The sequence below is a fragment of the Pteropus medius genome, unplaced genomic scaffold (assembly GCF_902729225.1).
Source record: "Pteropus medius unplaced genomic scaffold, Ma_sr-lr_union100, whole genome shotgun sequence".
NCBI classification, from domain to species: Eukaryota; Metazoa; Chordata; class Mammalia; order Chiroptera; family Pteropodidae; genus Pteropus; species Pteropus medius.
The window spans coordinates 14379872-14387500 of NW_024352787.1; the positions used below are offsets into that span (position 1 = coordinate 14379872).

General features: G+C 38.2%; 1 protein-coding gene across 1 annotated transcript in view; it reads right to left on the reverse strand.

Moving 5' to 3' along the window:
• LAMB4 (laminin subunit beta 4) overlaps positions 1-6327 on the reverse strand; it is a 100335-nt gene extending 94008 nt beyond the window's left edge. The window contains exons 1-2 of the mRNA XM_039849118.1: positions 6121-6327; positions 4840-4944 (exon numbers count right to left, since the gene is read on the reverse strand). The gene's annotated coding sequence lies outside the window, so the exon portion shown is untranslated. The remainder of the gene's footprint in view (positions 1-4839; positions 4945-6120) is intronic.
• Between the last annotated feature and the right edge of the window lie 1302 nt (positions 6328-7629).

Genomic DNA, 7629 nt, shown 5'->3' on the forward strand with positions numbered 1-7629 from the left:
ACACAACAGAATACACAGATGTCAAATGATAATGTACACCTGAAAATTATATAATTGTATTAACCAATGTTATCCCAATAAACTTAATTTTAAAAAAATAATAAATTAATTAATTAAAAAAAGATGCTCCCCACAGGATTCTAATATGCAATCCAGGTTGAGAAATACCAATGGCTCCTGAACACCTAAAACTCATTAATTTGCCCCACATACCTGTTATCCTAATGGGTTCAATTATAAAAGAAAGGCATGTGGTTCCCAAACTTTACTGCACATTAGAATCACCTGGGGAGCTTTAAGAATCCTGCCACCCAAGTAACATTTCTTACCAATTAAATCAGAATATCGGGAGATGGAGTCCGGGCATCAGTATGGTTTAAAAATTCCAGTTGGTTCCAAGATATAGCAAGGTTTGGGACCTACTGGCATTACCATAGACTGACGTTATTAGGTCAGAAATTCAAGAGTCATTCTGGATTCCTCCTCCTCTCACCCTTCAAATCTAAATTTTATCTTATCTCAATAAACAGTGGTCCTCAAAGTGTGATTCATGAATTTAGTTGGGTGACCGATTCATGCTGGTTTGTCTGGGACTTTTCTGGTTTTAGCCTTGAAAGTCCCCGGGTCCTGGGAATCTCCCTGAATACTGGGCAAACCCAGATGTTGGTCACCCTGCTGGATAAACAGCATCAGTGTCACCTGGAAACTTGTTAGAAATGCCAATTATCAAGCCCTAGCCCAGGACCTACTAATTCAGAAACTCTAGGGATGGGGCCTAGCACTCTGTGCTTTTACAAGCCCTCCAGGTGAATCTGCTATATGCTCAAGTTTAATAAATCTGTCCTAAGTAGCTCAGAAGTCCATACTATGAAAATCAGAGCTGCTGCTGCTTCTGGGACAGCAGCTAACACTTCATGAGAATCTACTCAGTGGCAGGAGCTTTCTTAGCTGACTGTGTGGCTTGGCTGCTCCCCCAGTTAGACATTGCCGGGCAAGTGGATAGATCTGCTCCTGTCTGAGTATGCATGTTCTTCTTAGAGCTTGCTCAGAAATGGGCTTCTTTTCTAGCCCCCCAATATTCAAAAATAATTTCCTCATCAGAATAGAAGGTTTTATATTGTTCATAAGCTTCTAGGGAGAAAACAAAAAAGGAGAGTTTTCTTTCTTTCATAGATGAGGTCTCTCTTATGAAACTGCTCATGTCTCTGAGGTGGGGGTATTCTCATCTCCACAGCACTTACTACCTCTTTTAAGGCATAAAGTATATTCTATTTTTCATCCTTTTATTTTTTGTTGACAGCTTTACTGAGACAATCATATATATATAAAGTCACCTTTAATGTGTCTTTTAATATATTCAGAAAGCTGTGCAACCATCACCATTGTCTAACTCTAGAACATTTTATCACTCAAGCAAAAAATTCCATATCCTTTGGCAGTTAGCCCCCATCTGCCTCTTCCTGCAGCCCCTGGCAACTACCAATCTACTTTCTCTCTTGATGGATTTGCCTATTCTGGAAACTTCATATAAATAAAAATTATACAACATGTAGTCCTTTGTGACTGGCTTCTTTAGCACATTTTCAAGGTTCATCCTTGTTGTAGCATGTATCAGATCTTCATTCCTTTTTATTGCTGAATAATATTCCATCATATGGATATACCACATACAGTTTATCCAATTCATCAGTTTGTAGGCATTTGGTTTTATCTACTTTTTGGCTATTAGGAATAATGCTGCTATGAATATTTATCTACAAGTTTTTGTATGGCTATATATTTTCATTTCTCTTGGATAAATATATAGGAGTAGAAACATTCTGCTTTAAAAGAATTTTATGACCTTGTCTAAAACTTCCTAATAGATTATAAGCACTTAAAGGCAAACATTCATCTTTTTGTCCCTAGAAGTACTTAGAAAGGTATCAAAAACATTTGTCGACTTGAATTCATTGTAGTTTGCATTTCTTGTGTTAAAATATACCAGTGTCTAACCTTAACACTAATTGCATGCATAGCATTCTAGCTTGGTTTTTATTTACTGGCTGTTACACTAACCTCACCTCACCTATCTTCACTTGGAGTCCTAGGCTGTGCCCTGGAGGTGCCCTTCACTGCAGGGCCTGATTTAGCCTTGGTTTTAAGGTCCCTGTATCAATTGCCAATCTTGGGTGTTCTCTGGTGCTAACCTTTTTCCTGCCTCTTGTCCCACAACCTTATTCTGTGATTTCTGTTTCCCAACTTTCTGATATATATATATATATATATATATATATATATATATATATATATATATATATATATATATATATATATATATTACTTCCCGGAGCCCCAGTGTGAAACTGGGGCTGTCTAGAAATTTGAAAATTTAAATATTGTAATAGGAAACACTTGGGAGGTAAAGAAGACTATAGATTAATCACTTACCAATAGTCCTATTTTTTTTTTTTTTTTTTTATATCATAGCTCAGTGAAGGATTTATAGTTTTTCGGTCAGAAGCACCAGCCTATGGCCCAAAGCACTCACAGAATGGGATTCTTTAGGGCCCAGTGGGAAGATGGGTGAAAAGGGATGGAGTCCTTGGCTTCTTTCCTCCACTCTAGTAATGAAAGTGGCCCCAAAGGAATACCAACATTGGGCTTTAAAATTCTTTAATCTAGCTATGTCTGAAATTCCTGAGGCATAGTGAATGAAGAGATGAGTTAATTCTGGTTAATTCAGGCTGCTATTCTCTCTGAAATGACCCAATAAAATGGTAAAGGGACTTAAATCATCCCTAATTTTCTTACTCCTCTATGTCATATTGCAAGTGAACTCTTGACTTCCTGTTACAAATTAATTCCTTACTCCTCCCCTCAATTCTACCTCCTGAAATATAATTTCCTTCTTTCTCAGTGAAGATGAATTACAGCTGATCCCTATCATCATGCTGCAAATGCTTAGGCCCATATTGGCTTTTCTGATTCTCAGAAAAAGTGCTGTGCAGTTATCCTCAAGGGGTTGGTTTGCTCCACAGAGTATATTTGGCAATGTCTGCAGATATTTCTGGCTGTCACAATAGAGATGGGGGAACGGTACTGACAACTTAGTGAGTAGAGGCCAGGAATACCGCTAAATAAATATCCTATAATGCACAGGACAGCTCCCAGCCCCTAACTAAGAATTATCCAGCTCAAAATGTCACTAGTGCTGAGTGTGAGAAACCCTGCAGATGGCTTCAGTACCCTTAGCCAGGGCCTTGTCACCCCACCCTTTTTCATAAGTTGCCCAGCTCTAGCCTTACTCTCTTGTTTTGTTTCACGATTCAGGTGATCTACACCCCAAACTAGATGAGTGTTATAGTAAGTCTGGCAACTTTTAGAAGTTCTGTTATCTAAAATCAACTACCTAGGCATTATAAAACTGACAGTTGCGCATGCAGCACAATTTCAGGCATTGTGATGATCTCATCTATCCTGTTTCAAGCTGTCCATTTAATTGGTGCCCCTTTTCTGGTTGATTTACCAGAGATGACATTTGCAAGGCCTCGCAGGAGCTATGTGAAAATTATTTCTTGCTAAATTCATTGGTGAGTTTAAGTGATATATGCAAAAGTAATTGGAATGAATAAATATAATATCCCATTCTTTGAATGAAAAGCATATACATTTATTTATAAAGGGCCTGGGTACATTTTGGTCATTGTTTAATGAATATTGCTAGATGAAGCTGGTCTTAAAATATATTAAGTGTTGCAATAAATAGGTCTTAAAATGCATGATGTGTTGCAGCGAACAGTAAAATATACAAAACTGATGATAACTAACTTTCTGGCATTGCTAATTGACTTTAATTTACTAACTGTTATCTAATATTACCTCATTGGCCGTCATTTGAAGGCTGTGCTCAGGCCAACACATTATCAGAGAGTTTGCTCTTTTTTGTCAAAATAATTTGAATGAAACAGATGAAGACATGAAGAAGGGGCATATAATGTCAAACTGCCTAGCTCCTAGACTCATGGGTGCAAAAGCTTTTGATAAACAGACTCTCTGCAGAAAAGGTGTGTATTCTACTCCTGTTTTGGCTGCTGTTCCTGTCTTCTGCAAGTTGAACAGAAATATCTAACACAGGGGACAATTATAATAAATATATTTATATTAATTCTTAACTCTTTTTCTGGCACACTTCCAATGAGTTATTTTATACATCTGAAAATGTCAATTTTCATAGAAATCTTATGTTTAACTCTCCCTTATTTGGGTAACACATTTTTTTCCATATTATACCAGGAATCATTAGACATTTCAGCTGTGTTGCCTAAATTGCCTCACAGTGAAGAATGCAGAACTCGAAGCCATAAAAGTTACTTTTCTTTGAATTAGAACAGACATCATGCTTTCTTAAAACTTAGTATTTACACACACCTAGGATATCAACAGAAATATTTTGACGATATGGATAGCTCTATAGAATTTGCACTTTTTCTAAATTTTCGCAAGTTGTATCACCACGGTAAAATAAGCATTCTCCAAGTACATAATTTAAAATTGTGCAGTTCGGCACTACCTCACTTGAAGCTTCCCTCAAGGAACAGAAAAGGTCAAATCATTGGCTACATCCCACTATGTGCTCAGCTTTCACTTTTCCCATTGGATACTGTATTATGTATACATGTTTGTGGGTAATGTTATCTGATTATTGATCATTCTGTAAAAGTAATAATTATGCTCTATGCTCTGATATATTATATTCTATGCTGGTTCCCCATGTACTTAACAAATTCTGAGCTTGCTGATACTTTCACTTAATCCAAAATATGCCAACTTGCCAGTGAGATGGAAGGTGAAACTTACCGAGATTTGAGAGGCTGTTTAGAGGTGCAGGCAGCAGACAGGGCATGTAAAGGCACACCTGAAAGCGAGAGTCAATTTAAGTAGGAAATGTTTTCCCCGAGGCACCTAAGGGTAGGAGAAAAAAATGAGAGGTATTCCAAAACCTGCCAAAAAGGTGATTTGTAAAGTTACTTGCCCTAGGTTTTGATTTTCTCTCTCGTTCTCTCTCTCTCTCTCTCTCTCTCTCTCTCTCTCTCTCTCTCTCTCCCTCTCTCTAGACAGAGGGAAAGAGAGCTCGATTTTACAGCAAACGTTCATTTATGTGCCATACTTCTGAAAGCGATGACTACAAGGAGCTGACATCAGGGCTACAGCAACAAGCTGCAACATTCCTACCAAATTTATGATTAAGTTCTTAGGTTACTTGTAGCTGCTCCAACAGTGTGAAATTAAGGAAGAAGACACACAAAAAAACCAAAGCTTACACTGTGCTCACAAAAGCAATGGAGACACAATGCTTTCTCAAGGAACGAATTGTTTATTTGAGGGAGATGCTCTAAGTTCACTTGGATAAAAAATATGGGCATATTCAAATACATTTTACTTAACTATTTGCAATAATAATACTTTATAAAGTAAACTCTCAATCTGGAAAAGAGTAGTTGATAAACTCAGACTTTTCATGATTCACTAACTTGAAGAAATTTTTGCTTGAGCATCTAGCTTTCCCTTCAGAAACCAAGATTCTGGTGTCATGCAGAAAGGAATCTGCGTCTGATGAAACTTATAGAGAAAGAGCGAGACAGCCCATGGAATATTTTGGCTCCTAGAACTTGAGTAGCAAACTTATCCTCTACACATTCAACATTAAGATAAAATTAACTTGTTTTACTGATTTATATTGGCATCTGTCAAGAAGAAGACAAGGCTCATTCTGAACAAAAATAAAGAAATTAAAAATTCAGGAGGCTAGATCACAGCTGGGCCATGGACTCTGTGGTCCTTGCCCGTAACCCCAGCCCATAACACGTGCCATCCTCGGGGTGGAAAAAGTCAGTCTTTCAGAATTCACTCAGCCTTGAAAAACTTCCCTCTGTTGTTTCTATAACCCAGATACTCTAGTAGTGCATGCTCTTATATACAAGTTCTGGAAATGATAGTATGAAGTACTTCCTAGATTGGGGTGATAGCCTTTATTGTTCCATCATTTAGTTGGATTTGAATATATATGTAAGTGATAAGAAAATAATGTTGTTTATATTTTCATATACCAAAAAGGTGAAGCAGAAAATATTCTCCTACCTTTCCCTTAAATGTTGGTGTTTCCCCTGGGCCTTGACACCTGAGCGTCTCCTTCCTCTTTCCATGCATTCCTCAGACAAACTCATTCAGTTGGTTGAATGGCTTAAACCATTCTTCATTCTCTTCCTCTAACCCCACCTACTTCCTGAGTTTTGATTCCATGTTTCCAACTGCCCACTGACATCTCTATCCGGGTGACTCACCAGTACCTCAGACGTACAATGTTCACAGTTTTCAAACCTGTCCATCTTCTTCATTTCCACTCATTTGTTCAAGTCAGGAACATCAGCTATACTTAATTTTTCTCTCTCCCTTTCATTCTCCTGAGACATAGAATCAAAATATCTGGGCCTGTCTTCCCTAAACCATTGATAGGGTGTGGCAAAGAGGGAAGGGGCCTTAGCTATTTCTTCAACTGCTTTCCTTAAAGTTCCTGCGTTTTTTCTCTCAGCACAGACACGACTGGTGATCAGCGAAGTATCAGTGGCTTCCCTTGGGCCTTGGCTTGCTGGCACTGGGACACCATCATGTCCTTTCAGAGAGAAGTTGCAGAGCTCAGCTTGGGTCTCAGAGCATCACTCAACGAGAAGACATAAAGGCTCAGTGCACGAAGCGCTTCCTTCTTTGTTTTCTTCTGTTAAAAACAGCGCCTGATTCTCACTGTTTCTACTCCCCAAGATGTTAGTCAGAAGGTCTTATCTTTCACTGGGTTGTTTACTTCTAAGATCCTTTCGAGAACAATGTGGGTATGGGTGAGAGGAGGTTGGGGAGAGAAGGCTAAATATTATTGACTGAACCATTTTATTTTGCTTAGAAAAACCAAATTTAGTATTTTGTATCCAGGTCTTGATGACAAAAACCAAGTTATACTACCTCAATTATTTAAAGCCGAACATTTTAAAACATTACATTTTCAGTTTGACTTTTAACTTAGCTTTTCCCAAGATGAAATCATCAAATAATATTATGAAGGAAATCCCTCAGCTTCCAAATGCTGTTTTTGTTTTTGTTTTTTTTTACTCCATTTATTCTTTCTTCTACAGCCTTACATCAGTATATTAACTGGGACTGCCATCATTCCTAACATAGACTCTAGTTGCCTCCTAAATCTTATCCTTGCTTTTTCTGAGCCATCATCTTCATTGGCACCAGAGAACACAGATTTATACTTGTCATTTCTTTGCTTACAAACCTTTATTGGCTCCCTTTCATCCCCAGGCTCTGAGTTTCTTAGTGCAGCATAACCAAACCTGTTTACCGTCTGGTCGCGACATCTCTTTCCATGCTCCCTCCATGAGAGCTATGCTCTGCTCTTCCTGTCCCTCAACACATCATGCCCTTCTATGACTTAGGCTTTCACACAGGCTATTCCCTCGAATGGAACATCATGCTCCCTTCTCCATTTTACCTTTAACTTTTGCCTTTTGTAAAGCTTTTCTTGTCTCCTCCAGGCAGACTTGGCTATTCCTCCTTTAGAAATATTATGGTAGAGCAACGGACTTTCTATTG